Source organism: Pinus tabuliformis, chromosome 6 (assembly GCF_031772625.1).
Source record: "Pinus tabuliformis cultivar Carrire ecotype Pingquan chromosome 6, CPIR1, whole genome shotgun sequence".
Lineage (NCBI taxonomy): Eukaryota > Viridiplantae > Streptophyta > Pinopsida > Pinales > Pinaceae > Pinus > Pinus tabuliformis.
Genome location: NC_142292.1, coordinates 1,572,039,079 through 1,572,051,281, shown reverse-complemented (window position 1 = coordinate 1,572,051,281; position 12,203 = coordinate 1,572,039,079). Strand labels below are relative to the sequence as shown.

The following is a 12,203-nucleotide window of genomic DNA, read 5'->3' as shown; positions in this document are numbered from 1 at the left end:
CTGGTTGAGCTATTATGCATTAGTTACCTGGAACATATCAAGCTTATGTGAAGCATATTTGAAGGAAAGAAGATGCAGAAATGAAGTCGGAGATTGTAGAATTTATGACAAGGTAAACAAACACATAGTTATTTCATGTTTATATCAAGGGATGGCAGTCTCCTTTCAAGTAGTGGCTTGATAAACATAAGATTTGAGCCTGTTGAGGTAGGAACCTCCTGTGTGTTGTAGCCTACAAAATACATATGAAAGTTGGAGCTTCCTTGTAGTTGTAGCTTGCAGAAAATTGAGGTATCAACCTCCTATAGGTTGGAGCCTACAAAAAATCAAATGTAATAAGGAGTAGGAGCTTGCCTTTGGATCACACCAATAATAAAATTGTGGTTTTCTCTCATTATGGGACACCACATAAATATGGTGTTAATGTGTGTTGTTATTATGTACTCATGTGATGTTTTGGTTTGATTATTAGTGTTTGTTCACATATTCTATTTGTTGGTCATTATTTTCTAAGATTCTCATGTAATGTTTTAGTTAATGAGTTTAATGAAAAGAATTTTAATGTCCATGAATATACTACACTGATTCACCCCCCCTCTCAGTTTAGTCAAGTTTTCATAAATTGGTATCAGAGCCAGTTCTTTCGATGCAAGCCTAACAACTTGAAGGTAGTTCTGGTTGAGTCATGGACTGTCAAATTGTACTTGTGCTCAGTACATCAAACCTTAATGAATGCAGAGATAAGGTAAAATCTGAACTAATAGTTTATGGACCTGGTGTGTGGAAACTAGTATGTGATGGCTACTGTAAAGACTCTCCCTCTGTGCAAGAACAACAGTGGAATGCTAAGGAAAAATGTGTTATGCTTAGTAATCTTCATAATAAGGATATTGATACAGTAATAGAATTAAATTCTGCAAAAGAAATCTGGGATAAATTCCATCTCACGCATGAAGGAAACACTAGTAGCTGCACTGCCAAGAAGGAGAAGATAAAGAAGAAAAATAAATTTCCTCTCAAAAGGAAAGTATTCATTTAAATGAGGTCTCTTCTAGTGCGAATGGACCTTATTGCCATGAAAAAAATACAACTGAAGAACAAGCCAAGCTTGACATAGCCTTGACTGAAATAGAAAGATTGAAGAATTGAAACAAAGATTTGAAGAAACTGGTGCAAATATATGATGAAAGAGAGCATGAATACAAGAATGGGATCATTAGCATATGGACACATCTTGAAGAAGCAAGAAGAATAGAAGAGAGGAGGAATAGTAAGATAAAGGAGAAAGAGGTACAATGTGCAAGGTTAGAGGTCAAGATTAGTTGAGTTAAATGTGATTTAGATGAAAAGAACATGTTGTGTAAGTAGTTAGAAGAGGAGGTTTTCTCTATGAAAAACTCAGAAAAATGTAGTAGATCAAAGGAAACCATAAAATATAATGAACCAGCTCTATAAAGACCTACAAAACAAGAGTCCAACAACAACATGTTTTGTAAAGAAACAAATAAAAACCAACAACAACATCAAGAACCAAAAAATAAGGTGAAGAAATGGTCATATACAAGAACATCATTTGCTCCTAGAGATGAATCGAGCAAATTTGGAAAATTTCAAAGGAGAGAATATATCTCATGGCAGACACATAGCAGCAAACTGTAAGAACAAGAAGATCAATATTATTCAGCAAAACATGGAACAAACAAGAAGGTATTATCCAACAAGAAAAAAAAGGAGAATGTCAGTGACTAGGTACATAAACTCTTTCCATGGTTATTGTTATCTATGCAAGGAATATGGTCACAAACTCATTAAATGTGAATTATTTTCAAAGAAGAACAAATCTGATGACCACAGGTTGTCATATACACTAAAGAGTTATAAACAAAAAACAAAACTAACTCCAAGCATATCAAACAATGAGCCAAAAAGAAATACACAACAACAAAAGGAAGCGAACTAAGCTATGGAAGAGGAAGAAAACGGAGCAGCATGAGACTTCAATACTAAAATAAAGATATCATTTCCTCAGGGGGAGTTGCGCAAGAAAACAAAAGAAGAATTCATGTAGTGTCACAGGAGCAACAATATCTCAGGGGGAGAGAAGTCCCATAAACTTTAAAGAAAATCTAAGTGGATCCAGAGCAATTATGGAAGTTTAAATCAATGTTAATACATCTGCAAAAGGATGGAAAACAAGGTCAGCTTGAAAGTGAATTGCAACCTCTATTGGTAATATTGTTTTAGAAGCAGAAAAATTATTTGAATATATTAAATGTTTTAACAATTAAGGAGTACTAGGTTTTGAGTGGTTGGAGCTGGATTAACAACAATATTGTTTGGAATTATCATCCATGGAGCATAGGAGTTTCAACCAACAAATCGGAAGAAGGGTGGGGTATTTAATGAATTGGGTTAGAATCTATCCAATAGAGGTTTAAAACCTATTGAATCTTCTTTTGAAGCAACAATTATAAAATTTAGAAAAGTTAAGGATTTCACCAATATTGTTGTGATCAATTACAAAATGGGGCATAACAGAAAATCATTGGTAGAGTCTTCGGTATCTAAGACAAATTCCTATAAGAATTGTGGCATTGTCCACAATTCTTATAGGCATATCCTAAACGATGTGAAATTCTAGTACGGAAAAGCTTTGAGATACTCTGGTGCAAGTTGTTTTGAATTCAGTGTTATTAAGTTAGAAACTAATTCTATGATAAATGGCTTATGCAGTGAACTGCCCATAGATATTTGAGACTTAGATTTTATTTTTTTTTGCAAGAGAAGATATAGCAGAAAACATTTTGAGAAATACTATTTGGGAAGAAAAGTCCATACAATTTGATGATTCAAATGATGAGAAGAGAAAGAAGTCTCAGCAAAATACATATGATATCTCAACCAAGGATGCGATCTTACTCCAACTTCCTCCACAAACTAATACATCATTTTTTTCTTCTGTTCTTTCCATCCATATAGTTTTGGCAATAAAAATGGAGAATGGTGAATGGAAATAGGTAGGTTATGCTTCATAATGTTATTCTTGAAAATTTCCCGCTAGTCAAAGTGCTGAAATAACATGATTGGAGAGCAATGGGAGTTGAATAGTCACCTACATGGGTGCACTATGATAATCATGATGGTGTTGTCATGCTATTCCAACAACCTCGCTGAGACAATGAGAGTGACAACCAGAATGAAAATGAATATGAATGAAAAAAAAACCTATTCCAAGCATTCATTATTCAAAAATATATATATTTCCATCATACCATGGAGCATAAACTGCAATTATTTACAATGTGTAAGATGCGCAAGAGAATAAATAGAAAATCTCATGAAAGTGCATTTTATACATTATTGGAATCCTAACAATAGAGGTTGTTCTAGAAGCCTTGTCATGATCATGAAGAGCTTAGTTAATTAGGTTGGATCATTATGGAACATTATGAATGTGGAACGTTAATGTCAGACTATACAATGAACCAATACTATCAATGACAACGAAAATATGTAATCAAATGTGCCATAAATAATAGTCTGAGAGGTGTGACCGTATGACAGATGCCTTAGAGGTATGATAATGAAATGATAGTGCAATGATAGTGCAGATTTGAGTGTACAATGATAGAATTGCAATGCGAACAAGTGGACTATTATGCCAAGGAAATGGATGAGAGGATTCTATCGATTGCAAAGTATGCGTGATGGGCATTGAAGGAAAGTTGAAAAGTTGAATGTTACTCTACCTACCGATTCTAAAGCCTTATGACAATTCCAGGGTATGCATTATGTAATTTTCACTATCCCCATCATGCAGGAACAGGTGATAGTAGATGTCAAACCAAGGAAATGGTTGTTGAAGCAACATCCATGAATTAGTATTAATTGATATACCTATGCTGCAATGATATGAATTGATATGCTTGAGACTCCATGGCCTGGCTTAAAAATGAGGTTAAGGATTGATGTCGAAAAAACATGACTATTGGTGCACTCTATCTATACGTAATTTTTGTTACTGTGAAGTTAAAAAATTATTTTATCAGGCACCATGACTCATACGAGATTTATGATGAAATTATTGGGTGTCTTTCCATTAGCTCTGACTATTTCTCTTGCATGCTTCATTTCTATTAAAGAAGAAAAAAGGGAGATTGAGTGAGACCAATCAGTAACTGTAACCTGAAAAACCATTCTCCTCGTGAATGGTGGGGCATTACATGTGCCCATAAATCAAATTGAGTGGTGCAAGATAATGTTTTATGGTAGGACGTCTTATTCAGGTCATAATTACATGTCAATGATATTTTGTAGCTTCATTTAGAATTTTTGTACTTTTTGGCATGCCTCCTGTGGGCAGAGTGTTATGGCTTCATTTGGGCTTTTGTTTTATGAGTTTTTTCATTATATTGATCCTATTATAACGCCTGAATATGGCCATCGTGAAGAAGAAGAATTACACAATTTTTGTGAGCACAAGTTTTTGATGCCTGGTTGTTCATAAAAGCGGTGATCCCATGAGTCATTCTTTTATAAGGCCCTCGTGTCAGGATTTGTAGCAAGCCAACCATATGAGATGGTCTGTGAAAGAATGCTTGATTGCATTCTGGCGGAAGTCAAAACATGTCATGCAGAAGTTTAAAGTTGTATTGGCCCAAAAAGTGGAGAACACATTCCCTCCACCAAGCTGATAGCATCCATGTTTCGTGACCATTGTGGAAAGAGTCTATGCAGAAATTCGTGGAAGCCCTGTGAATGCTGGGATTGGTAGTTGCAGAATCATTTAATATGCTCATGCGTCATTTGAATGTCGAAGTACCCTTATAAGGAGATTCTAGTTTGATAGATGTTTGGTTATGCATCTCATTCGACTAGTCGGCCTATGTTGTTACACTCATCCATTACCATGCTATCATGATTGTCGTGCCAAGGGTAAAGTCGTTGTCACCAAGATGTTATAAGCTATGACTCAGATAATTGGTTTAGCCACAATGCCTTCTTCCCTTATAGCGCAAATGAATATATTGCTAATGAATTTAACTTAGCCAATGAATATTTTACTGTCGGTCACCACACACTACATATAATATGTGCCAATATGATAAGCAAACTGACTCGTTTGAATATCCTTGTTGCATTATAATATACTAGATGCAACTATTTGAATGCACATTAAATCCAAGATTTGAACGTTGATACCAATGCTTGTTTTGGTTTGAAGGAGTCAAATTTCCAGCCATGGAAGTTGAGATTCCTTCAATTTTATCAACCAAGCTTCCTCTCTACTATCCTGACTGAGTTCTTCTCAATAAAGGGTCAATTTTCATTTATCAGTGGGTCGAAATCCTTTTTGTGCATTATGAGGCAAATTTAGCAGATGATGAGTTGAATACATTGTGTTTATTAACCAAGCTATACATATTATTAGAGATTAATATTGTATTCAAAGAACTCGTGGGCATAATCTTGCTAAATTCATAAATGAAACTACTATTGTACTATCATTAGATAAGGATGGTGTTTCAGTTGCTGAAGTATAACACAATTTATTTGAATGGCCGAAGGACCATTTACTGAAATTGAAGATAACCTTGGTGCTAGAAAGTGTTGAAGAAATATTTGTTATACAAGAAAGATGAATAACACAAAGAAAACCAAAATAACTAGGGATCGTAATATATTTTGGAAATTTGTGTGATTATTCACATAGACATGAAAAAATTTGGCTCTTTATTCTGGAGATGGTTGCATTGTATGGTCACCATTGCTTCTTTCTTTCTGGAAAACAAAAAACAAAATGCCAAGTGCCTTCTATGTTGAAAGTCGTTTATTTCTAGATCCCTCACCAATACGCTTTAAATGAGATTCATGGCTTATCAATAGAAAGATTTTCTTTATTATTTGAACTTCTCATATGCTCAAAATTAGGTTTACACTAGAAGTAGGGAAGGCTTTTGCGTAGATCTCTATATAAGTTTATCTACAAGAATTGATGATTATATGCATAGAAAAAGAATTGTAAGCATGGAATGTAGGGAAAAATGTTCATGTTCATATTTCAATGTTCTTTTGGTGATATTGTTCTTTCTTATGGTGTTATGATGTATTCTTGCAATGTGCTCTATAATGTGCTTATTCAATGAGTTCTTGCAATAGTATGCAAAGTGTTCTCTCAACAATATTCTTGCTTTCAGAGTGTTCTCACAACAATATCTTACAATGTTAAAATTTTCTGAAGCTTATTTGGAGCAATGTTTATGGAGCAACATTCATTCAATCTAGAGAAACCCTAATAAGCCATCTGGAGTGGAATTAATTCAATTGTAGTGTCAACATTGTTTATGTAGAACAAGACATTGTAGGTTATAAAGCATTAATGCAATGATGACAGCTAGACTGAGGACTCTTTTACAATATACAAGACATTTGTAACCCTCTTTCCATTGATGTCAAAGGGGGAGGTAATCAGAGGAAGGAAGACACTTCTCAGAATGAAAGGGGGGTGGGTGGGGGGGCAAGGGTGGGGCGAATATGTTTCCATCAATGCCAAGGGGTGAGATTGTTGGCAATATTGTCATTGATGGAAAAGGAGAAAAACAAGGAACAACAAGAAAATGAGCAAAAAGGTATGTAGGAGCAACAATAAGGAAAATAAGGCAAAAGTGTAGTGAAGAGGCAACAAAGAAACAAAAGATGAAATTCAAAGGAGCAGTAGCAAGGAACAATGAAAGAGGAGCAATAGGGAAAGGAGAAACAACAAGGAACAATGAAGGAGCAATAAAGGCAAAGGAGTAGCAACAAAGAACAATGAAGGAGCAACAACAGGTAAAGGAGAAACAAAAAAATGAATAAGATCAACAATGCAAAGGAGCAGAAGAAGAAGGAGGAGTTGTGATACATTGAAATGTTTTGATAATGTTACAAAGATTGATATATTGAAGGATTTGTTGTAATGTGAAATTGTTGGTTGAGCCGAGTTGGTTTGATGCAAAGGCAAGACTACAAGGAAAGGGAAAATATGTTGCAAATATTGTTGTGATGGATTAATGATAAATATTGTTATTTGACGTTGACATTAGGTTGATGCATTTAATCATTACATGTGGCTGCAATTAATATTCGATGGATTATTTATTTTTGTGTTCTAATATTCAAGATATTAAGAGTTTGGAAATGAATGAGTGGAAGGAAAAGAGTCAAGCCTATTCACTTCATATTCCTATGTGGGATACAAACAACCAGCAAACTATCTTTATAAAATATGTGATTTTGGAAGGCATTGAGAGGTTAGAGAGTGGGATAATGTGTGAGAGTTGATTGAGCTATTATGCATTAGTTACCCGGCACATATAAAGCTTATGTGAAATAGATTTGAAGGAAAGAAGATGTAGAAATGAAGTTGGAGATATGCATAATTGATGACCACGTAAACCAACACATAATTATTTCTTGTTTGCATCAAGAGATGGTAGTCTCCTTTCAAGTAGTGGCTTGATAAACATCAGGTTGGAGCATGTTGAGGTAGGAACCTCCTGTGTGTTGTAACATACATAAAACACATGGGAGTTGGAGCTTCCTTGCAGTTGCATCTTGCAGAAAATTGAGGTAACAACTTCTTGTCGGTTGGAGCCTCCAAAAGATCAGATGTAATAATAAGTAGGAGCTTTCCTTTGCATCAAAATTGTTAACACTCAGTAAACCCCTTTAGGCTAAGGAAAGGGCCATAGAGGTAACCACAAGATGACTTTGGACTAGAAACTAGTACTTTCTAGCCAGAGGGGTTTCCCTCACTCAAATCTAAAGATAGAGGACTCTAAAGATCATAATTTGACAGAGAGCAGGTCTAAAGAAGATTTGTAAAATTTAGTGGAATCTTGGTGGAGGAATCTAGGAAATTAGTGCATGTGACCATAAATATTATTAACTCATTATACTAGTGCATGTATCAAACAACTACCGAGACAAAGGATTTTCAAGTACATACTTCGAATTGATCATGGTTGCAGTAAATTAGGAAATGAAACATATAACAACACTCATTCACATGTAATAGAGCAGATGAGAATTATGTCTACTAATTTTATGATTGAGTACTTAGAAGAACGAGATAAACATAAGCATAATACATTTCATTGCATATGAAATAGTAAAACATAGTTGTACTAGAGCATGCATGATGAATCATAGAAAGGTTGTTCCATTGCACCTTTCAAAAATAGATAGAATAAAAATCAGTTAAAAGCAAGTAGTACACAAGAGAAACATAGATTTGAAATAAGGTACCACAATAATCTCTAAATGATAACTAGAAAAATTCTGAACTGAGTATTTTATTTATTGAAAATAGATCACACCACACACAGTTATGCTCCAATTAGTTCACCAAACAACCAACCCCTTCTACCTTGTATTACATGGAAATAAATAAGTTTACATCCTCAAAAATTCCATGACCAAGTTCGATGCATGAGTTATCCATTGCATGGATCGAGCCAACCATAAAACAAAAACTAATTGTTTTTTATCAATAGTAAATAAGTAAATCTTAAAAGTATCCCTTTTTTTTAGTGAAAAATACAAAAAAAATGATTTAACTCTATCTTCTTATCCTATCTAGATAACAATTCTAATCTAGGAACACATTATCATGACATTGAATATTTTCTTAGCAGCTCCCATTAGCATGCCTTCTGTAACGCCCTACTTAATCTTATCATGCAAATTTTACTAGTGTTTAAATTTCCTTAAAATATTGACTTATAATTATCAAGAAATATTGGTACATACCTACATTGGTGAAACTATAAATTTATTATTGATATAAATTTTGTTATTATTCAATTCCCAACTTACGTCCTCAAATTTAAATTTTGATAGGATATGGCCTCCTTCCATTTATTCCAATTTAAATATCCATATCCCCAAAATGTCTTCTCAAATTTACTTGGGAGAAGGCATGGTCCTCTCCAATTAATTACCAAATTATATATTCATATATCATCCCCAAAATGTCCTCTCAAATTTACTTGGCATAAGGCATGGTCCTCTCCAATTAATTACCAAATTATATATTCATATCTCATCCCCAAAATGTCCTCTCAAATTTACTTGGGAGAAGATAAGTCAAATGTAAGGATGAGGGGGTAGTTATGACATTAATCATAAGTGGTTGAGGTGGAGAAGAGAAGGGGGCATAAAAGGGGAGGATGATGGGAGGAGAGGGGATCCTTGGTCTTCGTTTTGATTTGGTTTTGTTTTGGAGGATCTTGTTTTGGAGGAGGGATTTGGAGAAAGAGGAGGGAGATCAAACTTGGATTTGGAGAGTGTTTGTTAAATTTTGACACACTACATCTAGTTGGACTTGGGCTCAGAGGGCTAGGGAAAATGTGGACGTTCGTTGGGCTAGGGATTACTTCCTAGTTGGCTAGGAGGCAAATCCAGTTGGGTAGTCAAGAGGAGCATGGAGCTCAAGAGCATCTCAACTAAGCTATTGGAATAGGTATTATCTGTCATTTATTTTAGTTTTGTAAATTGTTACAAGTTATACATGTTGTAGATTAAATTAGTTTATGTTATGCTTATGATTTTTTATAAACTTGAAATTTTCCTTATGAAAATTAGATAAATTTATTTGAATGAGTGTAGTAGTAGTTAGAGGACCTATAGTTGGGTCCTCACATGTGGTATCAGAGCTTAGGTTCAAAATCTGGACCTTGAAGCTTGTTACTTTATCGAAGGTCATAGCCAAAACCAAAGAGAGTAGTACCCTCTTGATATCCCCAACCTAACATCTTTCCTATCATGTCGTGGAAGTAGTAAAAAGTATTCATTTGAATAACCAGATCAAAATGTAAGGAACATCACCTCTATAAAATTGATTCATGTTTTCAAATCATCAGATATATTTGAAGCTATGCAATGTGTTGCAAGAATATCAGGAGTTGCTTCCTTCAATTTTTTTTTTTGTTGCCAAAACAACAATCTATTGATTCTCTAGGTCATATCTCAGAAAGTCATCCTCACAGTTTTCCACCATGTCTGCAAGATGCCTGAGATTTTTACATGCACTCCATTGGAAGCTAGGACCTATGTATTTACAATATCCTCACAGCCAATATTTATATCTGCAACCAGGACTCAAGAAATCACCACCAACCATTCATATTTTGTTCATGCCATAGAAAGCCATAGCTTGTCCAACAGTTTTACTAGAATGTCGTAGTCATAATCCTTTCCATATTCAGAATGAAGGTATGGCACATAAAAAGCTGAAAATACAAATCTAGCTATGATGTAATAAGATGGAGCCTTCCCCTTTATATGTGCAAGAACTAGGCATTTGTGAGTAGAAAGCTCGATATCAAATTCATGATACTCAAAATCACATATAATTTTGACTTTCACATGCTCTCCTGTGTACTTCTTTGAAAAAATGTAGCTAAAACCTATGCGCTCACCACACCTGAAAGGAACAGTTCCATCATTAGCAATATCAATTCCATCAAAATTCAGAAGAATATCTTACGATGTCAAGAATTTTGCTACTAGAATTTTTGGTTCTACCTTTCCCACATCATTGCTTCTTTACAGAGTTCTTGAATTGTGGCCTCGGTAGCTTCCAAGGAACCTTTAGAATGGTCATTGCCTCTCATAAAAGTTGTTGGATGCATGCCCCTATTAACATTTTCTATGCTCCCTTGAGAACCTTGAGTTTATCGCTCCTGCAACTGTTTTGCGGGTTAACCATTGCACCAGTACCCATTCCATTGAAAGATGAAGGGCTTGATTTAGACGAATTCTGGCCATTTCCTGTCCTATTTGGTACACTGCCATATCGAGAGCTAGTTGAATCTTGTCGTCTGGGTAAGCTATTTTCTATACTACTTCCAAATGATAAAAACCCTGTCGAGGCTGAGCTATGCCGTGAGGTTGCAGGTGAAGAAGCTCCATCCTTAGTCTGCTGAAAACTACAACCCAAGTGACTTCCAGATGAGGATCCAACACTCCCAGTGAGTATATGATCAGAACCTTCATATCTCTTATTGATATCATCCGAAACATAATTCTAATCATCCTATTCAATGGCACCTTCTTTACATCGTTCAAACTTTCTAGATCCTACTCTTCGATTAAGGCACTGAATTTTGACACTCATAATAGTTCCATGATTGCACTTCTTCAGTGGCAGAGCAATGGAAACTAGAAAATTTGAACTCAAATAGTCACCCAAGTTTATTGTAGCTTCTCTAAGAATTCCTGAGCGAGAAGATCCCATTGAAACAAAAAACTTGAATAGTTTTTCCTCGAGAGCTTTTGATACATCATCTTGCAAAAAGTGCACAGATTCTGACACAGCTTCAGACCACTGGAAACTCCCACTTCGAACTAGAGCCTTGTTATTTCTTGCAACTACTTTTCCAGTTTCCACAGATATTATAGAAACGACAAGCTTATCCCAGCCAACAGGTACCTATTGGAGCTATTGGTTCTACCCTTCCTACATGAATACCTTTCTAGTTAGACAATATTCCCATTGCAATATGCAAATCAGGATTCTCCATTTTCTGCCATTCTATTCCAAGTATGGGAAATTTTGTCTAGTCTCCCGAGCATTCATAATCTGTGATAAAGTGTGTAATAGCCGGAGTTGGTATAACATATCCAATAATTTCTACATCTTCATGTTTAATTGATTGAAATGCAATTCCCACACATTGGCCATTGTCATTGAAAGCAGGTTCCCCAGAATTTCCTGAGTTTATAGCAGCATCAATATGGTCTCCAAGAATAATCAGATTAGGTTCCACAATGTCATAAGAATATAGTCCAAATCTATCTTCCGGGACTTCAGTCGTTGTTTTTGGATCCAAGGACATAGTTTTTCCAATGCTAGGATCATAAAGGGACCAAAGCTTTGTTCAAAATTCATGATCGGTAGCAAAAAAAAAATGACCACATGGTAATGTCATCATGCCATAGAACACTACATTCATCATAAAGAAAACGAGAACATTTTTCATGAGTTCTCTTTGCAAGTAAACTGCAACAAAAGAAGGCATATGTTGATTTGGGGAAACGTATGCCTCTCGTTTATGATAAATGGACTTAGATTTTTTGAGTAAATCTCTTTAGTTGCGTGCATTGCATTAATGTCGGTCTTGTTAGTTGCGTGTGATGCATTAATGCCAGTCTTTTTGGCT

The 12,203-nt window shown here is 35.1% G+C and overlaps 1 pseudogene; it reads right to left on the bottom strand.

Annotated features, from left to right (window-relative positions):
* Positions 1-9,882: 9,882 nt before the first annotated feature.
* On the bottom strand, positions 9,883-11,879 carry LOC149264793 (protease Do-like 9 pseudogene; annotated as a pseudogene).
* Positions 11,880-12,203: the final 324 nt, after the last annotated feature.